The sequence below is a fragment of the Phyllobates terribilis genome, unplaced genomic scaffold (genome assembly GCF_046119375.1).
Source record: "Phyllobates terribilis strain yellow unplaced genomic scaffold, ASM4611937v1 Scaffold_5__5_contigs__length_657084704, whole genome shotgun sequence".
Taxonomy (NCBI): Eukaryota; Metazoa; Chordata; class Amphibia; order Anura; family Dendrobatidae; genus Phyllobates; species Phyllobates terribilis.
In genome coordinates, this window is record NW_027362765.1 from 21,634,714 (window position 1) to 21,660,799 (window position 26,086).

General features: G+C 42.9%; 1 pseudogene; it reads right to left on the reverse strand.

Annotated features, from left to right (window-relative positions):
• Positions 1-7,071: 7,071 nt before the first annotated feature.
• The window catches only part of LOC141271385 (uncharacterized), a 76,850-nt pseudogene continuing 57,835 nt past the window's right edge, over positions 7,072-26,086 (reverse strand).

The following is a 26,086-nucleotide window of genomic DNA, read 5'->3' on the forward strand; positions in this document are numbered from 1 at the left end:
AGAGAAAAAGTGATAGGCCAAGAGCTGCAGGCGCTTTTTAACCCCTCTGGGTCACCCCCCTTGGCTGGACCTAAATCTCCTCCCCTAGCTTCTAGCAGCTTGAAACTCCAGAAACTAAGATGGGTCATAACGCCTTAAAGGACGGTCCTAGCCCCGCCCCCTGCTACGCATTTAGACTAAACACAGTGGCCTTAGGGGTTTCCGAATGGCTGTGCCATGTATCTCCCTATCCCTGTGTGCTAGACTGGGTGGAGACCCAGGCGGACCTGCACCATGTCCTCCGGATTTCAAAAATCTATTTGGTGTATGGCTAAAATGTATAGTATTTCCATAACTCGTTATTGAATTCCTATCTGTCTAACTAAAGGAAACCCACATGGCTTGGGACCACGTTTCCCCTCCTGCAACTGCTCTGTGTCCTGTTACAACTGCACACTGAAGGGGCTTTATCATTTTCTGCCAAATTGGATATAACAATTGACATGGAATTACCATATCTTTCGGACTATAAGACGCACTTTTTTACTCCAAAATTTTGGAGGAAAGTGGGAGGTGCGTCTTATAGTCCGATTATATATATATATATATATATATATATATACACACACAATACAGACCAAAAGTTTGGACACACCTTCTCATTTAAAGATTTTTCTGTATTTTCATGACTATGAAAATTGTACATTCACACTGAAGGCATCAAAACTATGAATTAACACATGTGGAATTATATACTTAACAAAAAAGTGTGAAACAACTGAAAATATGTCTTATATTCTAGGTTCTTCAAAGTAGCCACCTTTTGCTTTGATGACTGCTTTGCACACTCTTGGCATTCTCTTGATGAGCTTCAAGAGGTAGTCACTGGAAATGGTCTTCCAACAATCTTGAAGGAGTTCCCACAGATGCTTAGCACTTGCTTGGCCCTTTTGCCTTCACTCTGCGGTCCAGCTCACCCCAAACCATCTCTATTGGGTGCAGGTCTGGTGACTGGAGGCCAGGTCATCTGGCGTAGCACCCCATCACTCTCCCTCTTGGTCAAATAGCCCTTACACAGCCTGGAGGTGTGTTTGGGGTCATTGTACTTTTGAAATAGAAATGATGGTCCAACTAAAAGCAAACCGGATGGAATAGCATGCCGCTGCAAGATGCTTTGGTAACCATGCTGGTTCAGTATGCCTTCAATTTTGAATAAATCCCCAACAGTGTCACCAGCAAAGCACCCTCACACCATCACACCTCCTCCTCCATGCTTCACGGTGGGAACAAGGCAGGTAGAGTCCATCCGTTCACCTTTTCTGCGTCGCACAAAGACACGGTGGTTGGAACCAAAGATCTCAAATTTGGACTCATCAGACCAAAGCACAGATTTCCACTGGTCTAATGTCCATTCCTTGTGTTCTTTAGCCCAAACAAATCTCTTCTGCTTGTTGCCTGTCCTTAGCAGTGGTTTCCTAACAGCTATTTTACCATGAAAGCCTGCTGCACAAAGTCTCCTCTTAACAGTTGTTGTAGAGATGTGTCTGCTGCTAGAACTGTGTGTGGCATTGACCTGGTTTCAAATCTGAGCTGCTGTTAACCTGGGATTTCTGAGGCTGGTGACTCGGATAAACTTATCCTCAGAAGCAGAGGTGACTCTTGGTCTTCCTTTCCTGGGGCGGTCCTCATGTGAGCCAGTTTCTTTGTAGCGCTTGATCATTTTTGCAGCTGCACTTGGGGACACTTTCAAAGTTTTTCTGTATTTTCATGACTTTGAAAAATCTTTAAATGAGTAGGTGTGTCCAAACTTTTGGTCTGTACTGTATATATATATATATATTAGTAAGGCGGTGGTGTTCACACCGTGCAGTAACTGAGGCAGTGACCCAAGCAAGTCCAACATAAACAGCTTTATTCAGCAACTCACGGGTAAACAGGACAGTCCTCCGGTTCGCAGCCGGGTTAACACAAGTCTTTAAACAACGGTTGCCGTGGGCAACGGCCGCACCGGGCCGCTCAGAGCCTGACAAGTGCAGAGGCTTCCCAGACGTGGGTTCAGCCACACTCAATCCTGCTGAGCTTTCCTGCTATGCTCCTAGCAGGTTCCAACATAGAACACCACTAATCCTTAGTGCAGGGATTTTAAAGGACCTGTGGCAAGAGCCACTGGAAAACCCGGGTTGGAGGGAGAAGGCCGCCCCACTGCCTCCTGTGACCTCCTCCAAGAAATGAAGGCCCTGCCGGGTTTTACTTAATCTGCCTTAGCCAGGTAGTCTGACCAGGTCATTGCTCACCTTCATTCCTGCATTGTAGCCGCAGCTGTGTCTGTGACTGCAATGTACTCCAATGGATTTAATAGGTCTCTGTACACATTCTGGGGGATATATAACGTCCCTCGTATATGATCCCGGTCACTGCCTCACATATCCCCCCCCCTCTGTTCAAACTTGTGGGGTTGAACATTTGCCACTATACAGGGTGCCTGGGACAGGGCATCCGCGTTTGCTTGCAACTTCCCAGGGCGATGTTCTATAGAGAAACTGAAATTTTGCAGTGACAGGAACCACCTGGTGACTCGCGCATTCCTCATCCATACCAAGGGTGAGTGGTTCGTCACCAAGCGGAACTGACGCCCGAGTAAATAATAACGTAGTGATTCCAAGGCCCACTTAATAGCCAAACACTCCTTCTCTACCACGCTATTGCTTTTTTTTGCCGGGACAAGTTGTCTACTCAAGTAGGTGACCGGGTGCTCTTCACCATTCACTTTTTGTGACAATACCGCCCCTAGGCCTACCTTCGAGGCATCTGTCTGTACAATGAAGGTTTCCTTGAAGTTGGGGCTGATGAGGACCGGCTGTCCACACAGAGCCAACTTCATGGACTGAAAAGCTTCTTCTGCCTGAGGGTTCCACCGAACCATTACCGATTTTTTTTTCCTTTCAAGAGATCGGTCAGGGCCGCCGTTCGCCCAGCAAAATTAGGTATAAACCGGCGGTAATACCCAAGGATGCCAAGGAACGCCCTCACCTGTTTTATACTTGACGGTTTAGGCCAGTTTTTTATGGCCTCAACTTTATTGATTTGGGGCTTGATAGTTCCTCGGCCTATCACATACCCCAAATATCGGGCTTCCTCTAGCCCCATCGCACATTTTTTGGGGTTTGCCGTTAACCCCGCGGCTCTGAGAGAATCCAGCACCGCTTGTACCTGTGATAGGTGCGTATGCCAGTCGGTGCTAAAGATGATAATATCATCTAGATACGCGGACACGTACTCCTAATAAGGCTTGAGCACTATGTCCATCAACCTCTGGAATGTAGCCGGGGCCCCATGTAACCCAAAAGGTAAGACCACATAGTGGTATATACCCTCCGGAGTTACGAAGGCGGTCTTTTCCTTCGCCAAATCTTTGAGAGGTACGTGCCAGTAACCCTTGGTGAGATCGAGCGTGGTAAAGTACTGGGCCTGCCCCAGTCTCTCAATCAGCTCGTCCACCCTGGGCATTGGATAAAGGTCAAACTTTGACACTTCATTCAATTTCCGGAAATCGTTACAGAAGCTTAACGATCCGTCTGGTTTTGGAATCAGTACAATGGGGCTAGCCCACTCACTCCGTGATTCCTCTATGACGCCTAACTGAAGCATTTGTTCTACCTCAGCCATGATGGCTTGCCTCCGGGCTTCGGGTACCCGGTACGGTCTTATTCGCACCCTTACCCCAGGTTCGGTGACAATGTCATGTTGGATAACCGTAGTCCTACCTGGTAGCTCTGAGAACACGTCGGTATTGTGCTGCACCAGCGAGCGAGCCTCCTGTCTCTGACCTCCCCCTCGGACGCTTCCCTGGCTGAAGGTAGAGAACTCTCTGGTGATATGCCCGGGGTGACGTCTGTAACTAAACACTCTCGATCTTTCCAAGGCTTTAGCAGGTTTACATGGTAAAGCTGCTCAGGTTTCCTCCTTCCGGGCTGATACACCCAGTAATTTACCTCCCCAACTTTTTCTCGAATCTCATATGGCCCTTGCCACTTGGCCATGAGTTTACTCTCGGCTGTGGGTACCAGTACTAACACCCGACCGCCCTTGTTAAAAGACCTGACTTTGGCTCTTTTATTATATGTGCGCCTCTGGACTACCTGGGCATCTAACAGATGTTCTTTCACGATGGGCATGACCGCCGCGATCCGGTCCTGCATACTAGCCACGTGTTCAATTATACTCCTATGTGGAGTCGGCTCTTGTTCCCATGTCTCTTTGGCTATGTCCAACAGACCCCTAGGGTGTCTGCCGTACAATAACTCAAAGGGAGAGAACCCTGTGGAAGCCTGGGGTACCTCACGGACGGTGAACATCAAATAGGGTAGCAACATGTCCTAATCCCTTCCGTCCTTAGAAACCACCCTTTTTAACATGGACTTGAGGGTTTTATTGAACCGTTCTACTAGCCCGTCGGTTTGAGGGTGGTACACCGAGGTGCGCAATTGTTTAATTTTTAGCAATTTGCACAGTTCCCTTGTCACTTTGGACATAAAAGGGGTCCCCTGATCCATCAGGATCTCCTTAGGTAGTCCAAGGCGACAGAACATGGCAAACAGCTCCCGTGCAATCAGTTTTGCTAAGGTGTGGCGTAGTGGCATAGCCTCCGGGTACCGGGTGGCATAGTCGACGACCACCAGTATATGTTGGTGGCCACGGGTGGATTTTACAATGGGCCCTACCAAATCCATTGCAATCCGTTCAAAAGGTACCTCTATCACTGGCAGGGGTACCAATGGGCTACGGAAACTTGAGGTCAACTGACATTCGGGGCAGGATTCACAGTACCTTTTGACCTCCGCGTAAACGCCAGGCCAAAAGAACCACTGAAAGATACGTTCTTGTGTTTTTTTTACCCCTAAGTGTCCTCCCAGCAAGTGTGTGTGCCAAATCTAGAACCCCCCGACGGTACGACTGATGTACTACCAACTGTTCCATGACCTCGTCCCTGATCTTATCTATCCTATAGAGAAACTTACCGTTGACTACCATGCGTGGAAATACGGTATCTGCATTGGGCTGTTGGGCTACGCCGTTTACCTCTACCACCCTTTCCCGCACCTGAGTCAAGGTGGGATCCTGTAGCTGAGCCATCCCAAACGTGTCCCGGGACACTTCCAGCTCGGGGATTGATGGGGTCTGCTCGCTTTTGGCATGCTTTTTGTGACGGGAGTCCATTTGTCATTTTCGTCTGGTTATCATCCTGAGTCTAATGGACAGACTGAAAGAAAGAACCAGGATGTAGAACAGTTTTTGCGTTGTTTTGTGGCGGACAATCAGGGGGTGTGGTCTGAGTTTCTGCCTCTCGCAGAATTTTCTCTTAACAATCATACATCCTCCTCTGCTGGGTGTTCTCCTTTTTTTGTTGTACTGGGAGACATCAGTCTTTTGGTTCGTTCTCCAAATTGAGGTCGGCGGTGCCGGAGGAGAATTTTTCCGGTGATTTGGAGAGAGTTTGGACTAATGTATGTTGCAACCTTCAAGAGGCTAACAAGAAGTCCAAGAAGTATTTTGACAGGAAACGTAAGGAGGTTTTGTTTACTGTGGGTGACATGGTTTGGTTGTCCTCAAAGAACCTGCGGTTGAGGATTCCCTCTAAAAAACTGGGTCCTAAGTTTGTGGGTCCATTTAAAGTGCTTCAGGTTGTTAACCTGTCTGCTGTTAGGTTGGATGTCCCTACTTCCTGGAAGATTAATCCTGTGTTTCATGTTTACTTGTTGAAAAAGGCTGATGTATCTGATAGGGACGCCACTGTCACAGTTCCTCCTGTGGTGGAAGACGGTGAATATGAAATTTCTCGTATCTTGAATTCTAGATGGCATAGAGGGAGATTACAGTATCTTGTCTCCTGGAAGGGTTTCGGTCCCGAAGACAACTCTTGGGTAAGGACGGATGATGTCTCTGCTCCTAGGCTTGTTAAAGCTTTCCACAAGAGGTTTCCGGATAGGCCTGGAGGATCCTCATAAAAGAGGGGGTACTGTTAGAACCCTCCTGTTTGTTTTTTCCATCTTGGGTTTTGCGGTCACATGACCATCTGCCTTTACATTCCAGCTCCACCCTTTTGGCTGTGCTGGACTTCAGTGTTTGACTGTTTCTCTAGCCAGGTGCTTCGGTGCCTCTCTCTGTCAGATCCCTTGGTCCTTCTAGGACCTCTAGTACCTTTTTGTCTGTTTGTCTTTTTGTGTTCTGCAACAACTTCTCTGTTTAGGAGGTGTCCCATTTTTGTCCCAGTCCTTAGTTCTTTTAAGGACCCCTCCCCTTATGCTATAGGTCTTGGTTCAGACTAGCCGAGGACTAAGGTGGGTCTGTTCGCTAGGAACAGTCAGACTGCTACATCGTAGGGATTCAGCTTAGTCTTACTGTAGGGACAGCTTTCCCCTATCTTTCCTTAGTACTGGTTGCAGATCATAACAAAAAAGTCCATGCAGTTGCATTCCGCAAGACGTGTATAATCCAATCGTGACTGCTACTCCAGGCGCTGTACTCACACCAAAAGGAGAGAGGGCATAACAAGTAAAGGAGAGAGGAGTACCGATAAGTATAAAAAAAGTCCAATTTATTGCAAAGCGTACTTCCACAGGAGTAGCTTCCACTCCAAAACGCGTTGCAATTAATTGGAAGCTTTTTATACTTACCACCTGGATTAACCTGTCACTGGCAGTCCCTGGGATCCACTGCACTCCTCTCTTCTTTCAACTATATTAGGTACATTTATGTCTGATAATAGCTGGCTTGATTTAGGTGCATCTTTTATGACTCACCCCATATGTGTACCTTCACCAGTTTTGACTACTTTTTACTCTTCAAAGATATATGCTATTTCCTCTGCAGTGGGTTATTATTTACTGTGAGTTGTATCTGATCATTTCTCATTGTGGCCAGAACTGAAATTCTCTACGCTCTTGACATCGGAAAATGGAGAGTTCATCGCTTTAGGCTATCCTTTTTTTTTGTAAACTAGATTGTATTCCCGACCGATTTCAAATTTAACTCTAATCACAGTTACTCAAATAAAATGGTATCATCAGAAACATTAAAATCATAACTAAAAAGTATGCTTTAAATCAACCATTTATTTAGACACAAAGGATAATTGGTCAAGGAGGAAGAAGACGTGATATCACAATATGCCACGTATGAAAAGGGTTATGTTGCAAATTCTGAAGGAGGAAGAGGACCCCAATCCTGTCTCTTAAAAAGTAGAATGACAAGAGGTTCTTGAAACAATTTAATAGTTTCCCCTGCAGCCAACAATAAAAGTAGTGAACCATACATTGCACATTAATGCTACCTCACAAATAAGTTTTTAGAATGTTTTCCCTATAAAAGGATCATTTAAAAAGAAATGTGTCAACAAATCTGAGATCCACAATGTAATTCTCACTTCACTGCCAGCTGTACCTCAACTGTATAGGTTCTAAGACAATATCTTAATATACAAACAATAACAAATATATACATACAAACAGAAGGATATTAGTAATCAAAGCACAGGTGTATGAATCTTTACAAGTTGTAAAGGGATTATCCGACATCTCTGTAATACAGACGATCTGACATCAGGTGTGGGGTGTATGGTGCCGTATTTGATCAGTAAAGTGGAAGAGGTAACCATCCAGGGGCCAGTTGGTCTCATCTAATTAATAGGACAACCTAATTATTAATGTGACTAACTGGGTGTCAGATGGTTGACAAGTCAACTGTCCCTATTATATATATTATTTATAACAGAGAAGTGCCAGTCAGGCTTTTTATATGTAGTTTTACTGTTTATATACATATAACGTGTGCTATATACATGGTGAGATATATTGTTTTCTGGATTATATTTTTGATGTTTATTGGTAGTTGCATACATTTCCTATTCATCATGATTTAGTGTTCAAAATTGAATTCCCTTTCTCATTTAGATGCGTATCTAAGTTCGACCGTAACTTATAAATAACTTTTCTTATAGAATTTGAATTATAAAAATAAAATAAAAAAGGCTTCTCCCCTGTTTGATTTTTCTACTTTTTTAAAAGATATACCGTATTTTTCGGACTATAAGATGCACCTTTTTCCTCCAAAAATTTGGAGGAAAGTGGGGGGTGAGTCTTATAGTCCAAATGTGGTGTGTGTGTGCATATATTATATATAGATATATATTTATCACATATACATATACACACACACACACACACACACACACACACACACTGTGGCTGGTGGTGGGTGTGGGGGAGAGCGGCAGCGGATTGGGGCACAGGAGGCAGATGTGCTGCTGCAGCTCCTGCATTTGCCTGCTGCTAAAGAAAATTAATATTCAGTGCTCCCCACACCCATAGGCCCCAGGACAAGGGGTGCCTTGCATACCAGGATAGGGATGAGGGGGACCTTGCATACCAGGATAAGGATGAGGGGTGCCATGCATACCAGGATGAAGATCAGGGGTTCCATGCATACCAGGATGGGGATGGAGGGGTGCCATGCATACCAGGATGGAGATCAGGGGTGCCATGCATTCCAGGATGGGGGCCAGGTATAATAGGAAGGAGGGGGCCATATATACCAGGATGGGGGATATTAACAGAATTGGGGGACATTACCCCTATAACAGTGTCAGCAGCAGACCCCCTCCCCCTTAACAGTGCATCATGACCATATTTTTTGCTTACATTTTTTTTCTATTTTCCTCCTCTAAAACCTAGGTGCGTCTTATTGTCCGATGCGTCTTGTAGTCCGAAAAAACGGTACTTCTCTGTAAAACATTTTCCATATTCTCAACATGAAAATGGCTTCTCCCCTGTGTGACTGCTCTCATGTTTAACAAGATCTGCTTTATAGATAAAACATTTTCCACATTCTGAACAAGAATATGGTTTCTCTCCTGTGTGAATTCTCTCATGAGCAGAAAGATTTGCTTTCTGATTAAAGCATTTCCCACATTCTAAACATGAAAATGGCTTCTCTCCTGTGTGAGTTGTCAAATGTCTAACAAGTCTTGATTTAATGCTATAACATTTCCCACATTCCGAACATAAATATGGTTTCTCCCCTGTGTGAATTCTCCTATGTTTAACAACATCTGCTTTGTAGGCAAAACATTTTCCACATTCCAGACATGGAAATGGTTTCTCCCCTGTGTGAATTCTCTTATGTTTAACAACATCTGATTTGTAGGTAAAACATTTTTCACATTCTGGACATGAATATGGTTTCTCTCCTGTGTGAATTCTCTCATGAGCAGAAAGATTTGCCTTCTGGTTAAAGCATTTCCCACATTCTGAACATGAAAATGGTTTCTCCCCTCTGTGAGTTGACTCATGTCTAACAAGTCTTGATTTAATGCTATAACATTTCCCACATTCTCGACATGAAAATGACTTCTCCCCTGTGTGAATTCTCTCATGTGCAGTAAGATTTGGTTTGTCATTAAAACCTTTCCCATGTTCGGAACATGAAAATGGCTTCTCCCCTGTGTGAGTTCTCTGATGTCTAACAAGATCCGATTTGTATGTAAAACATTTTCCACATTCTGGACATGAAAATGGCTTTTCTCCTGTGTGAATTCTCTGATGTGCAGCAAGATTTGGTTTCCGATTAAAACATTTCCCACATTCAGAACATGAAAATGGTTTTTCCCCTGTGTGGCTTCTCTGATGACTAACAAGTCTTGATTTAACACTATAACACTTCCCACATTCTGAACATGAAAATGGCTTCTCCCCTGTATGAATTCTCTCATGTATAACAAGATCTGATTTGTAGGTAAAACATTTCCCGCATTCCAAACATGAAAATGGCTTCTGCCCTGTGTGAATTCTCTGATGTGCAGCAAGATTTGGTTTGTCATTAAAACATTTCCCACATTCTGAACACGAAAATGGCTTGTCCCCAGTGTGACTTCTCTGATGTCTAATGAGTTTTGATTTAATCCTAAAACATTTCCCACATTCTGAACATGAAAATGGTTTCTCGCCTGTATGAGCTTCTTGATGTGGAGCATCTATTTTGTCATAATTTTGCTTAAAAGTCTGTGATGAATCAGAGGATAAGCCATGTTGAAAAAGATTAGATGATACATTTTTGCTGTGAAACACTGGTGATATATGTAGGATACTGGCATGCTCTTCATATATTTCTGGTTTGATACCATGATCATCAGCTGTAAAATCAGAAAAAATCCCATGTCCATGTGACCTCCTAGTACAGTCTTCTGCCAAGAAAATAAAAATGTATATATTAAAAATGAACAAATTATTTGGAATTTGAATTTAGTGAGTTGGTCAAGAAATTTGATACACAGCAAATCGAAATTACTACAAAGCCACCAATTGCCCTGAAAAAGTCAAGTTGTAGGACTTTCTGTCATCTCCTACGACTGCATCCAACCCCTTCCTATCTCTTTAACGCAAACATAGTCTTAGTAATGTGAAAGAGACCTCAACATATATGGAAACGAATGGTAACTACCCGCCTATTTATTCACACAGTGCTACTGAACATTTTCAAAATTAAATAAATGTTCCAAAAATGATGCCTTTTAGGAGACAGATGCCTGCTGTGTCAGAGTTTATACAAATCCTGAGTATATTGTTAAAAAGCCATGGCTTTTTAACAAACAGTGGTTGAAAAATTATCCATTTTTGGGGGAGTAGAAACAGCTCTGATGTTTGTAAGCTGAAGAAGCAATGGTTTGGTTTATTTTAACCATCAAAAAATTGTTAATTACTCCTTTTTGTGGAGTAAAACCAGGTTGATGTTTGTTTGTAAGTAATGGGGAAGCACTAAGACTCAACCATTGTTGCCCATGAAAAAGCAATAGCACATGATAATTTTACCTGTGGACTTTTGACTAAATATTTTTTGGGGAGGGTAAAAGTTCAGTAGTAAAAGATTTAGATGATGACGACGACGACGACGACGACGACGCTGCTGCTGCAATGGCTTGAAGTAATGGTGTCATATACTATTGGGTGGAGCGCCAACTGCGCTCCAGAAACTAGATACGGCTGGTGGAATGCAAGTTTTATTCCAGAAGCCAGATACCGCTGGTGGAACGCTTATGCATTCCATGTACGAGGCGCGGCGAAAGTGACGCCGCATGAATCTATTCGCATGGCTGAAGTGACGCATTTGATGTACGCGTCATCAGAAGGTGGAACGCAGGATGCGTGTCACGCCTCGGGAAAACTGCAGATCTGGGCACACTTTTTAACAAGGTATTCCAGGTATAAATAAGGAGGCGTTGGCAAGAAGCTCCTGACACAGACGCTACCTGTCGGGGCTAAACCGCACACCATTCTTTGCCCATTGAATCACTGATGTTACTCTCCTAACATGGTCCCCTGATGACCCAAAAAAGGAAGGGGTGAGACGTGTTGGGACAAAGGGATCTTCTTGTACAATTCTCAGATAATTTGTTACTTCTGGGTTCACGGTGCCCGCCAAATCCTGGAATATTCCCAAAAGACCCTGCATCTGGTGAGTAAGCTGCTTGACTGCATCCATTTTTTAATATATAGATGGCTGTTTATTAAGTTATGCGCTTTACAGTGGTGCCAGCAAGACCAAGGCACATATGGAACTGCAATAAACTGGAAAGGACTGAGCAGGGAGCAGGGTTAATTAGCCCACCTAATGATCAGATGTTGATTACCACCCAATCATCTCCAGACAGCCACTCCCTGCTAGCTTCAACAGCAAACTGAACATAATCCCACCACTGCTTAGTACCAGACGCAACAGTGTCCTGTGTTGCCTGGCATCCGGGGAAGCCAGCGTCCCATTTTCCCTAGGCAGAGAAATCAGTGAGAGACACGGTGTCCCGCGTCCTCACACATCCCACAACACCAGAATGCTACGATCTACAAGATTGGGACCGTTTCCCTACATAGTAACTCCGCCTCCAGGGTCAGGACAATGGCAGCGCTTGCCACCGGAGTAGCGTAGCATCAGACCTGCTCCATTCCCAGGTGGGAGCACAGAACCATGATTCATAACACTGGATACTTAAAGCACAGATGCATTTCATTATACTGTCTGAGGACTGTCTTTGAACTAATAGGTAGCAATCAGTGTTCTATATGGTTACTTCTCTTGATCTAACAAAATTTACATCTTATCACTACAGTTGTTTAGAATCCCAGCAGCAACCTTATGACATGACTCTATTGATATTATATATGAGTTTGTAGATCTGTGTGTTAAATTATGGGTTAATAGGGAATGCTGACGCTGAGCGGAGGCGCCATGTCAAATTTTTAAGGTGCCAAGAGGCAGGGCATCAGATCTATAGGGATCTACTAGGGTCAGTTAGTCTTTTACATAGTTTATACCTCATTATCATTACCTATACTCCCCTATTTCCTTTAGAAACAGGTTTTGTCTATATATGTATCTAAATTAATATTTTTAAACATACCTATTAAAAGGATACATTTTAAGGGTTTTTTTCCTGTTTAGTTGGGGTATATTCTGATATTTGTCCCCATTCACTTCATTTATATTCAAATATCTAAAAGTACATACATTTTTAAAAGATGTTTAAAAATATTTTTAAGCACTGAGACCCCCATCTATCATGCAATAAAACACTAAGAAGTGAAATGCTCAGAAAGTAGGAGTGCAGAACTTCTACCTAAGCAAGAAAACAGAGTAGAGTACAGATTCAATAGAAACCATACGATATAACACATGAATGTACCAATCAGTGAATAAGCAGAATATAGAGGCTACAACTCACCTGGGCCGTTATCTATAGGAATCTCCACTTTATACCAATCATCACCACTCACATATGTCTCTGTAGTATTAATATTGTCCAGACTTTCATCCTGAAATAGTGTAAAAGCCACAGCATAATTTACAATTATTACGATGACCAAAAGTACCACAACAGCCGTAGCAAACTGTTGGTTCCTTATTCCAAACAGCAGTGTCCACAGCCAGATAATTGTGAGGAGATCCACATATATGTTTTATCATCAGGATTTATTCAACCTGCCATCTCCACCGCTCTTATTACACAAGTATAAAACATATTATGCTAGTGTATAAAACAAGAACACAAAGACCTTCACAGCCATCTACACATTATAGGGGATATCTCATGACACCTTCTCTCAATCTACCTGATGATCCTGAGGAACATTGGGATTTTCTTCTTTACAATTCTGTGGAAGAAGAGGATGGAGAGATCTCCCTGGTGTTGTCCTCTTATGGGATAGAACTGGAGGAAACACATACAGGGACTGAATTCACTCTTTACATACAGATAATTATAGGCCGTGTGTATTTAGTCCTGTCTCTTACCTGGTGATGTGAGGGGCTGAGGAACCGCCATCATCACGTCCTTGTACACATCTTTGTGTTCTTCTAAATACTCCCACTCCTCCAGGGACAAATAGACTGTGACATCCTGACACCTTATAGGAACCTGACACATACGATGATACCGTCATTCCCCCGAATCCCTTCATAGCATTAATGTATAATGTCCCAGCATTCCCAGCAGTGTCACCTCTCCAGTCAGCAGCTCAATCATCTTGTAGGTGAGTTCTAGGATCTTCTGGTCATTGATGTCCTCATGTATTAGGGTGTAAGGTGGAGTCCCTGTGATTGGGCTCAGGGATCTTCCCCAGCCCTCAGCCACAAAGGCCTGACCGCTCTCATTCTTCACTACTGTGTAATTCTGGAGAGACACATTAATAAATCTCACTACAGACATTTCCAGAGCCCTCACCTCTCCAGTTCTGTTCATCTGTTATTCCCGTAGATAAGAATGATGTAATGTGTAGTCATTATAATCTCTCACCTCTCCAGTAAGCCGGAAGAGGATCTCTAGGGTGAGGTGTAATATCTTCTCCACCATCTTGTCCCTATCCCTATCCATCCTTGAAGTGTCAATCGGGAAAATTCTGTTATATAGAAGATCTCCACTGAAAGGATCCGATATTTCAGGGACCTGAATGGGGAGACGATGAGCCAATGTAAAATAAAGAATCCCATGAAATATTACAATTACTTGGGACTTTATATCACTGTTCAATTTGGTTAGAAGATTGTGTTTTACTACATACTAAAATATTGAAGTACTACAGTACGTAGTAAAAGCCATTAGCAGAATCAGTGCCTGAGGGGACTAATACAGTGAAAAGTTAATAAAATACAAAAAGCATGTCTGTAAAGGTCCAGTCTACCAAAATCCAAAACTATTTGAACCATATAATACACTCCAAAAATACAAAAGTTGAAACACCAAAATTGCCATTGTTGGGGGTCATTGTACAGTTACCAAAACATGCAATGTAAAGTGTTCAAAATGTCCTATGTACCCAAAAATGGTACCAGTAAAGCTACTCAGCAGGCGAAAAAAAAGAATCCCTGATAGAGCTCCATCCAATGAAAAATTAAAAAAGTTATGGGTCTCACAAAATGGCGACACAAACCAAAGTATTTGTGGGACGCTGAGTCACTTCTCGAGGGCAAGCCGAGAGTCAGGGTATTCAAGGAGTCCGAGGCGAAAAGCCTGGAGGGTATGTCGTAAACAGATGGAATTAACAAAGGTGTAGTGAGGTAATGGTCTGAGAATACCCGGAGGAAAGCGGGTCAGAGAAAGGGGAGCAGGCAAAACGGAACAAGAAACAAGGTCCAAGGTCAGGCAGCAAAAAGATCCAATTGACGTCCTTTTTCCTTAAGTATTGCTCCATGATGAATCTTTTTGGATTTGAGTCAATGAAATGGATGATTCATTCTTCTTTCTTTTGGACCTTACCATCTTCATCTAACCATGGACCGGCAATTTTATTAACTATTGTTGGATTACCTGTCCCCTTTTATATATTTCTAAATTATTAGGGCCTTTTGAGTTTTTTCTTGTGTTCGTTATATATACTGTTCCTATAAATAACACTGACAGCTCAGCACACCCCTGTACCAGACTGGACAATTGAGCTGTCAAAAGTACTAACAGCTTCAAGCTGGTCTGCACCATATTGGTGGCTGAGCTGTCAGTAACTGCATCCCAGTCACATTGAGGGGTGGTATCGTGACAGCACCACCTCCTCTAGGGGGGCCACTGGACCCCCAGGTTTCCCAGGAAATTTCAGCTCGAAGGCCTTGACTAACCACTCGACCTTCACATCTCGAGCTGAAACCCAGGATCTCTTGTCAGATCCGTACCCCATCCAGTGAATGAGGTACTGGAGGGAATTTCGGACCATACAAGAATCTACAATTAATAACTTTACTGGCGCCATAAAAGTAAGGATTAGGGGTTAATTAGGGGAAACTCCTATTATCCATGGGCCTTACTAATATAGAGAGAGACTGGAGCTAAAAAATCCCAAAGTAAAAAGAAAAAGAAAAAAAGAAAGAAGTATCAAAATTGTTCTATGAATATTATCATTTTTATTAATGCATAAGTGTTAAAAACCTTTCTTCAGTAGAAAAAAACAGTACACAGAAAAATTGTACAGTGACAACACAAGAAGAATGTGTGACATTTACAGGCGAAATATATCTATCTCCATCATACAAAATAGAAAGATGGATAGCATATAAAAGGGATATAGTGACTATAGTATCAACACTGGTTTAAATATCTCTCCAGAAGTAAAGTGTCTAACATAGTGTTCTACATTTACTCTAATCCCTATTGCATACTAAAATGTATAACATGGAGTAAAAAATACCCCATCCTAGACCGAAGTGAAAAGTATGTGTATACATAAAGAGATCGGCTGATAGTGACAAGCCATCAATAAAGTGGTGAGAGCTGAACCTGCACTAGGATGAAGACATGCTTACCCATAGAGTGATTAGTTTGTCCTGAATGTCAGACTGCCCCAATGCGTATTTTGCATACCTTGCTTCCTCAAGGGGAGAATCTACAATTCTCTGAACTTCATACTCGAAGCCACCATCAACTGAAACCGGAGGAGGCAGGGATGAAGGAGACACTACCGAAGGGACAAATTCCTTTAATAGAGACTTATGTAAAACATTTGGGATGTGAAGGGATGGAGAGAGCTTTAATCTAAATGCTACCGGATTGACCACCTCCACGGACTCATACGGCCCAATTAACTTTGGACCTAACTTTGCGATGACGCTTTAAGTCTAATATTTCTAGATGATAACCAAACTATCCCCAATTATAAAAGCAGGACCCACCGAACATCTATCGGCCTTCCATTTTTGGCAAATTTGAGCGGTACCATTATTCTTTTGTACCTCCCTCCAGACATCCCCCCTAGTCTCTGCGCACCGACCTCTACCCCAGGACATTCAGAACTAGACCTAAACTATTCTCCGAAATGGGGATGAAAACCATAATTACAGAAAAACGGTGACGTTCCAGTAGACTGATTTACTCGACTGTTTAAGGCAAACTCAGCGATAGGTAAAAATAGAGACCATAATAATAATTATTTGACCAATTTACAGTACAGACCAAAAGTTTGGACACACCTTCTCATTTAAAGATTTTTCTGTATTTTCATGACTATGAAAATTGTACATTCACACTGAAGGCATCAAAACTATGAATTAACACATGTGGAATTATATACTTAACAAAAAAGTGTGAAACAACTGAAAATATGTCTTATATTCTAGGTTCTTCAAAGTAGCCACCTTTTGCTTTGATGACTGCTTTGCACACTCTTGGCATTCTCTTGATGAGCTTCAAGACGTAGTCACCGAAAATGGTTTTCACTTCACAGGTGTGCCCTGTCAGGTTTAATAAGTGGGATTTCTTGCCTTATAAATGGGGTAGGGACCATCAGTTGTGTTGTTCAGAAGTCAGGTGGATACACAGCTGATAGTCCTACTGAATAGACTGTTAAAATTTTTATTATGGCAAGAAAAAAGCAGCTAAGTAAAGAAAAACGAGTGCCCATCATTACTTTAAGAAATGAAGGTCAGTCAGTCAGAAAAATTGGGAAATCTTTGAAAGTATCCCCAAGTGCAGTTGCAAAAACCATCAAGCGCTAAAAAGAAACTGGCTCACATGAGGACCGCCCCAGGAATGGAAGACCAAGAGTCACCTCTGCTTCTGAGGATAAGTTTATCCGAGTCACCAGCCTCAGAAATCGCAGGTTAACAGCAGCTCAGATTAGAGACCAGGTCAATGCCACACAGAGTTCTAGCAGCAGACACATCTCATCAACAACTGTTAAGAGGAGACTTTGTGCAGCCGGCCTTCATGGTAAAATAGCTGCTAGGAAACCACTGCTAAGGACATGCAACAAGTAGAAGAGACTTGTTTGGGCTAAAGAACACAAGGAATGGACATTAGACCAGTGGAAATCTGTGCTTTGGTTTGATGAGTCCAAATTTGAGATCTTTGGTTCCAACCACAGTGTCTTTGTGCGACGCAGAAAAGGTGAACGGATGGACTCTATATGCCTGGTTCCCACCGTGAAGCATGGAGGAGGAGGTGTGATGGTGTGGGGTGCTTTGCTGGTGACACTGTTGGGGATTTATTAAAAATTGAAGGCATACTGAACCAGCATGGCTACCACAGCATCTTGCTGTGGCATGCTATTCCATTCGGTTTGCGTTTAGTTGGACCATCATTTATTTTTCAACAGGACAATGGCCCCAAACACACCTCAAGGCTGTGTAAGGGCTATTTGACCAAGAAGGAGAGTGATGGGGTGCTACGCCAGATGACCTGGCCTCCACAGTCACCAGACCTGAATCCAATCGAGATGGTTTGGGGTGAGCTGGACCGCAGAGTGAAGGCAAAAGGGCCAACAAGTGCTAAGCATCTCTGGGAACTCCTTCAAGATTGTTGGAAGACCATTTCCGGTGACTACCTCTTGAAGCTCATCAAGAGAATGCCAAGAGTGTGCAAAGCAGTCATCAAAGCAAAAGGTGGCTACTTTGAAGAACCTAGAATATAAGACATATTTTCAGTTGTTTCACACTTTTTTGTTAAGTATATAATTACACATGTGTTAATTCATAGTTTTGATGCCTTCAGTGTGAATGTACAATTTTCATAGTCATGAAAATACAGAAAAATCTTTAAATGAGAAGGTGTGTCCAAACTTTTGGTCTGTACTGTATGTCACTTCAGTACATTATACTAAGTACTAAGATGAATGGAGTCATTCAAGATTACTAAAAGTCTCTATACAGATATGTTGACAGAAAAATAAAAACTTTATGGATCTAGGAGAAAGAAGAAAATTAATAAATAAAAATCAAACAAATAAACAAACAAAAGTAAATTAGCTGTACCTGAAAACAAAACCTTCATAGGAAAAAAAAATTCAAAAACCAAAACTAGAACTGTAATGAGCTAAAGACGGGAGGGAAGAAAGTCAGTCCTGTCAGGAACAAAAGGAGAGAGAATAATTGATTCACTACATTCCTCTGGCTGAGTGTCCTCCATTGCCTCCAGGCAGAATGAGAGGGAGCCTCCTCCATTATATGTGAGCCAAAAGGAGAGAGAATAAGAGAGAGACAGAGAGAGAGAGAGAGAGAGAGAGAGAGAGACACAGAGAGAGACAGAGAGAGAGAGAGAGAGACAGCGCCAATCCCTGTGCTCCTCTATAGTCGCCCTGTTAATAGTCAATGTAATGCCGACCCTTCTACACACTGCTCCCAAGAAGTGCCCTTCTGCAGCCGAGGAGAAGGGTCCCGAAACAGTCTCAGTGCTGAAGGGGTTAATGCCCCCTGCGCCCAGTAACAGGGGATCTCCACATACCTCCACCTGCAGAGCCGCCACCACATATATGGCTGTTCTGTGCGCACAGGACCTGTGATGAGGTCACAGGAGGGGAGGAGTCAGGGGTCACATGATCAGGGGCCTCAGTGGATGCAGGACTCTGCTGTGCTGGTTGTCATGGTGCTGGATGAGCTGAAGTTTATGTGTGGGGTCTGGAGGGGTTTACAGTGTGGATGTAGCAGAGCCGGGTGTGTACGAGGTGTACGGAGCGGAGCCGCGTGTGTACGAGGAGTACAGAGGGAAGCCTCGCGTGTACGAGGAGTACGGAGGGAAGCCTCGCGTGTACAAGGAGTACGGAGGGAAGCCTCGCGTGTACGAGGAGTACGGAGGGAAGCCTCGCGTGTACGAGGAGTACGGAGGGAAGCCTCGCGTGTACGAGGAGTACGGAGGGAAGACTCGTGTGTACGAGGAGTACGGAGGGGAGCTGTGCGTGTACGAGGTGTATGGAGCGGAGCAGTGTGTGTACGAGGAATAAAAAGTTTTCCAGCGAAGTGGTATCCAATATCCAAAATTTATTATGCAAAAAATAAAATCTTCAATCCAAACAGGGAGTTACACAGCGCTTAAGCCAACATGTTTCGACAGATGGTCTTAGTCATGGCAGTGTGTGTACGAGGAGTACGGAGCAGAGCCGTGTGTAAATAACATAGGGTACTTAGTTAACATTTTTTGGATAAAAAAAAGTGTGAAAACCATCCCACCGCAACAAGGTGTACCCAATCAGGATGGTCTTTGAATATATAGTGACTCACCTCGCTATGTGCCAACCAGGCTTAAAATAGAGGCAGAGCATGACCAGTGTCTGACTGTGTTCTTAACTGCCTGTGAAAAGTGGACAGTAGAAGATTGGAAACGGGTGATTTGGTCTGGAAGAAACAAGGGATAAGGGGCTAACAGATTGAGAAATTGAAGGAACTGTCCAATTCGGTGGAGGAAGCCTGAGGCGTTGGATACTTGACCAGGATTGATGGTGGTCTCAATGCTGAGCTATTTGTGAGCATCCTACACGATGAGTTACTTCGTACACTCGAGTACTATGGGTATGAAAAGGACAACATAGCGTTCCAGAAGGACAACGACCTGACGCACACATCGAGATTGGCAAAGAAATGGTTCAATGACAATGAAGTAGAGGTGCTGGAACTCTTTTTTAATTAGAAAAGTACAAAAACACAACACAAATACAAACACTGTACAAGAACAACTAAAACCCCAGCAAAGTATAGTCCTAGAACCCCAGCGAGTCCAAGACTCTCCAGAGTCCAGCAAAATAGATGCACTCAGAAATGTCCTTACTTTTCCAAGGACCTCCCCGGCAAGGGAAGACCTTACGTACTCCTTACTTTACCTTTTCCTTTTTTAATACATCCTTTCAAAATACCCCCAACATTCGCTCACATTCACACCCATTCACACCTAACCCCCTAACAAAAGGAAAACTAAAAAACCTGGCCCATCGCCCAAAATAAGAGACAGGCCACCTGGCCAAAAAACTTAACACCTATACACACAAAAAAACCTCTTTTTTTTTTTTTTTCTCCCACCACCATTTTTTAACACCCAAGGTCCCATGAGATTCTGTGGCCTTACCACAACAAGGTCCCACTAAAGTTAAGTTGAGGTGCTGGATTGACCCCCCGCTGTCTCCAGACCTCAATCCAATCGAACACTTGTGAGTAGAGTTTAAGAAAAAACTGTATACATACCCAAGTAAGTTGACCAGTATGCACCAACATTGGGAACGTGTAGAAGAGACCTGGGATCAGATTTCGGTCGAGAAATGTTGGAATCTGATCAAAAGCATGAACAGAAGAATTCAGGCAGTGTTGAAAGTCAAAGGTGGATTTACAAAATGCTGACAAAATAATAAAAATTAAAATGTAGATTTTTAAGAGCAAAACAGTAACAATGCAGTGACATGACAATAATCTGCATAAGTAATATGCTAAATAGTTGCAGGTCAAATTTATGCATGAGAGCCAAGATGATTATCTGTAAAATTATGGTAGTTTCACAATAGACTCTGTAGTGGATGGTGAGATATGGAGCCTGAAAGTCAAAAGTTCAAAACATTGTTACCCTTTTGCTTAACGAAAGTATCTTAACAAACTTAGTCTTACTTCAATATTTCTACGCAAAATGCCTGTCAGTTTTCCATCAACTTTACAGATTCTAAGGCAATATCTTACCCTCTAAACAACAAAGGAGATGTCAGTTGAGGAGCATGTGGAAAATGCTGAGCCTGGTATTAAAACCAGATCTAGTACCCAACCACCTGGTCTGCCAGTAATGGTGCATCATCGCTATTCAAAACATTGACAAAGTGGGCCATAAAAGACATTTACTGTCCCTGGCCATAACTGCTGTTTCTCATGTCAATGGTTGGCTTTAGCATGCCACACAACAACAATTCCAAAGAGCGGCCCATGTTCTAGTACAAAGTGGGGTTGTTTTCCTTCTAAATGTATCAGCAGCAAGGTATCCTCCATCAAGTCTAAGCTCATGCCATCATTTACCAAAAGTCATTAGAATACATTTAATATGACAATGCCTGTTGTCAACTTGGACTTGTGAGAGTTGAGTTTCATCACAAACGGATGACTTGATGCGTATGGATGTTTTCCTGGGCACAGATATGGATAACTGAGAATGCAACACAGGAAAAGAAAGAAGAGTATGACAATTGCCAGGTACTACTTGTGGATGCAGCTTGCCTACTAGAAACATGACTATGGCCTAGAAGACAGTCTTGAATGCAGTGCCATCAGTTTGCTTTTCTCACGTGAGCAGATGGAAAGCAGCAGTTTCTGGTTGATTTGTGCCTGGAGGTCCACATCTTATTTTTTGAGTCTGCACACTGCAATACATTTGTCCTTCAGGAACAAAAAAGAAAATCCCAAACCCAAGATGGCCACACATCCACAAAATTCACAGCTTTCAAGTGCTTTTGAATCTACTACGCTACAGCAGCTGTGGCTTCACTTCCTCCTGAGCTGACCATTAAAAGCTTTAGATCTTTTGGATGAACATCGGTTCCGCTCTTCATCGCTGATGTCACCATCCTCTTTATCTGATAACATCACCTCCTTGGGCCCCAGATTTGGTTTTCAGGTTCTGTCTCCACATGATCATCATCATAGTTATCATCATCATCATCATCCCCAAACAGGGTGATAATTGTCAGCTTGGTCACTCTGCTGCCCGTGCCCCTACCAGCAATGCCACTACTACTACTGCCAACATTAACTCAGCTATGCACTTGGGTCATGTAGTCCACCTCTTCTGTCCCAATCTCATCCAATTCCAAACGGGAACAAGACATTTGACTCGGTGCCAAAGAAGGAAGAGATGTCATTAGCGAAATTAAAAGTCCACAATGAAAAAGACGATCTGTTATGATGGCATCTAAAGGAGGAATGTGCAAAACACAGACTCAAACTGACAGTGTCACTATCAGCGGTAACATCCTGCTGTAAATGAGATGAACGATTTGTCATATAGTCCATATCGCACTCCGCTTTATCCCTACAGATATTCTTGTCAGGGGGAAATGAGGGCAATTGTAACCTGCATTTGACAGTACTGCTGCCCAGATGGTTGCAACCATTGCCATGGCTCGGATAGCTGGTAATGGTGCTGCAGTTACTTGAAGCTCCCACATTCTAATTGCCAGACGTCATATGTTTTTTTTCCCCTTTTACATTACCCTGTTCTTTTTTTTTAAACTAGAATTAACTATCTAGTTTTTCAAACCATAGTTTCCAAAAAGGAGAAACCAAAAAAGGCTAAAAGGGCTAAAAAATTAACAGTGAAGTAGTATTGGCAGTAGTATTGGTGTGATGTGTATGTATATCAAATTAGATTATTAAACAAGTGCAAAATATCATTACTGTTTGTGACAGTAATAATCAATGGCCACAGCAAAACAGAGATCTTCTGCCATCAGTGACTGACTACAACGGTCATTTGCACTTCTGGCCAGAAGCTAAGTACAGAGATCGGTATCTGGGCTATGGTAGATTAGCTCACTTGGCTGCTTAATGAGGTAGACACAGGAATGCTTTCCGTTTAAATTTTAAACTGGTTTATCAAAACAGGCTTCATAAACCAGTGCAAACAAAATAAATCAACATATTCAGTCCTCTTGATATAAACAAAAGAATAGCACTCACTATAGTCCTTGTAACTGCAGGAATCTGCCCGCACAGGAAAACAGGTTTGAGCTGTGTTTACCAAGAGCCTAGCTCTGGAAGTCAGCTCCTCCAGAGTACACAGCACACTCAGGGGAGAAGCCATTTTCATGTTGAGAATTAGTAAAATGTTTTACAGAGAAGAATATCCTTTAAAAAAAAAATGTAAAAATCAAACAGGGGAGAAGGCATTTAATATTCTTTAATTCTATTGACAAATTATAAATAACTTTTATTTTACAAGTTACTTTCAAAGTTAGAGACACATCTAAATGAGAAATGGTATGCAATTTGGAACACTAAATCATGATGAATAGGAAATATATGCAACAACAATAAACATCAAAAATATAATCCAGAAAACAATATATTTCACCATGTATATAGCACACTTTAAATGTGTAAAAACGCTAAAAATGGATATAAAAAAGGTTGACTGGCACTTATATATTATATGTATAATAGGGACATTTGACAAGTAAACCATCTCACATACAACTTGTCGCATCTAATAATTAGGTTGTCCTATCAATTAGATGAGACCAACTGGCCATAGGATGGTTACCTCTTTAACAGTCCTGATAAAGAACGGCAGCATACAAAACTCATTCGTGAGGTAGCATTAATGTGCAATATATGGTTCACTAGTTTTACTGTTAGCTGCAGGGGAAACAGTTAAATTAAATTCAAGAACCTATTCTAGTTTACTTTCTATTTGGAAAGTCTGACAGGAGGACGGGATTGGTGTTCTCTTTCTCCTATAGAATTTGCAACATAATCCTTTTCATACGTGACATATTGTGATATCAGGTCTTCTTCCCCCTTGACCAATTATCCTTTGTGTCAAAATAAATGATTGATTTAAAGCAAACTTTAGTTATGATTTTCGTGTTTCCACTTTATTGGAGTAAGTGTGATTCTAGGTAAATTTGTAATCGGACAGGAATACAACTTAGTTTATCAAAAAAATAGTAGCCTGAAGGGATGAACTCTCCATTTCCCGTTGTCAATAGCATAGAAAATTTCAGTTCTGGCCACAATGAGAAATGATCAGATACAACTCACAGTAAATAATAACCTACTGCAGAGAAAATAGCATATATCTCTAAAAAGTAAAAGCTAGTCAAAACTGGTAAAGATACACGTAGGGATTGAGTTGTAAAAGAAGGGATAGATGGGTGAGAAATGCATCAAAGTCAAGCCAGCTATTATCAGACATAAATTTACCTAACCTAGTTGGAAAGAAGCGATTAGTACGATAGATCCCAGTGACTGCCGGTGACAAAGGTTAATCCAGGTGGTAAGTATAAAAAAACTTCCAAGTTATTGCAATGCATTTCGGAGTAGAACCTACTTCTTTCTCAGGCATGAAGAAGGAATAAGTTCTACTCCACTGGCACTGATTCTCCCCTCTGGCACCGATTTGCTGCAGTCTGTCTGTGCCTGCCTCTAGTATCTCCTTCCTCCTCTGTACCCCGTAGAATTTATATACGAGTAGCGTTATCTCCTCCCTCAGTAATGTGAAAATATGTCTGCACTGAGAACAGATTTGTGAATGGCGGCACAAGATTAATCATATAAGCGGTCTGTGGAAGTAAAGAAAGAAAGATTTCTAATTTCTACTTGGATAGTAGAGTCTCTGGGATGCAACGGATGGGGTACAGAGCTACAATGCAGTGTCTGTGAGCAATAGATGACTAGTTAGTCAGGAAACAGCAGTTCAGAGTAACAAATTAGGAGATAGAAAACACAATCACGGTCAAATAGGCAGAGAGTTAGGGCAGGCAGAAGAGCTCATGAAGGCCAGAAACCTCCCGTGGAGCAGAAGGTCAGGAAAAAGTCAGGACTATGCGATGGGAGGGGCTGAGAAAACTCTTCCAGAACTTTGACAGTGTTCCCCTGCCTCTGCTGGATTGGAGTTGTGTCTCTCTCGGCTGTACTCCTTGGTTGTTCAACGAACTGTGACCTCGGCCGCCAGAGTTTTCAGATGAGAATTTTTTTAATAGTTCCGCAACAAGGGTCTTCTGGTACTGCCCCATTTTTGTAGACCTGTCCGCATCAGGAAAAAGAGATATAAAGTTCTCCTTGTAGTGTGGGTCTAGAAGTGTCACCAACCAGTAATGACTGTCACCCAAAATTTTGAGAACGCGAGGGTCAAGGGAATGGCAGCATAACAAACTCAGCCATGCGTGCCAGACTGCTAACAGGCAAGACTTCCGTGTCCTCACCAAGAGAACGACTGACCATGCTCTCCTCCTCCCTGTCCTCAGGCCATCCACACTGAACAGACGGTATGACAGTTGTGCAGGTAGTACCGTCTATAGCACATGAAACTAGCTCCTTTTCTTCCTTCTCCTCCTCTTCTTCACTGTCACCCAATCCACGTTGGGATGAGATGAGGCTGGTCTGTGTGTAATCACCCTGTATGGTTCCTTCCTCCATCTCATTGTGCTCCGCCTGCAATGCCTCCTCTTTGATTGTGAGCAGAGAGTGTTTCAGAAGACAGAGAAGCAGGATGGTAATGCTAATTATTATCATCGCCGCTCACCATCTTGGTGGAGTCCTCAAAGTTTTGGAGGATAGTACAGATGTCTGAAATCCATGTCCACTCCTGAGGTCTTATGTGTGGAGTCTGAACTGAATACAGACGGCCTTGTTGATGCTGGTAGTCAACAACTGCCCTCTTCTGCTCACAAATCCTTCCCAACATCTGCAGTGTAGAGTTCCAACATGTGGGGACATCACACACCAGTCGGTGAACCGGAAGCTGGAAATGCTGCTGAAGCACGGCAAGGGCGGCGGAAGCTGTTGCTGACTTTCTAAAATGGGCACACAGGCGGCGTACTTTGACAAGCAGATCCGGCAGCTCCGGGTAGGTTTTGAGAAACCGCTGAACCACGAGGTTAAGCACATGGGCCAGGCATGGTACATGTGTGAGCTCGCCTCGCCTCAGAGCCACTACCAGGTTCTGGCCTTTGTCACACACGACCATGCCTGGCTGTAGGTTCAGCGGTGTCAGCTACAGATCTGCCTGCTCTTTCAGAGCATTGTGCGGTTTGTCACCTAAGCATATTAGCTTCAGCACAGCCTTTTGCGGCTTGGCTGAGGCAGTGCTGCAGTGCTTCCAGCTTGTGACTGATGTGGTCATTTCGGA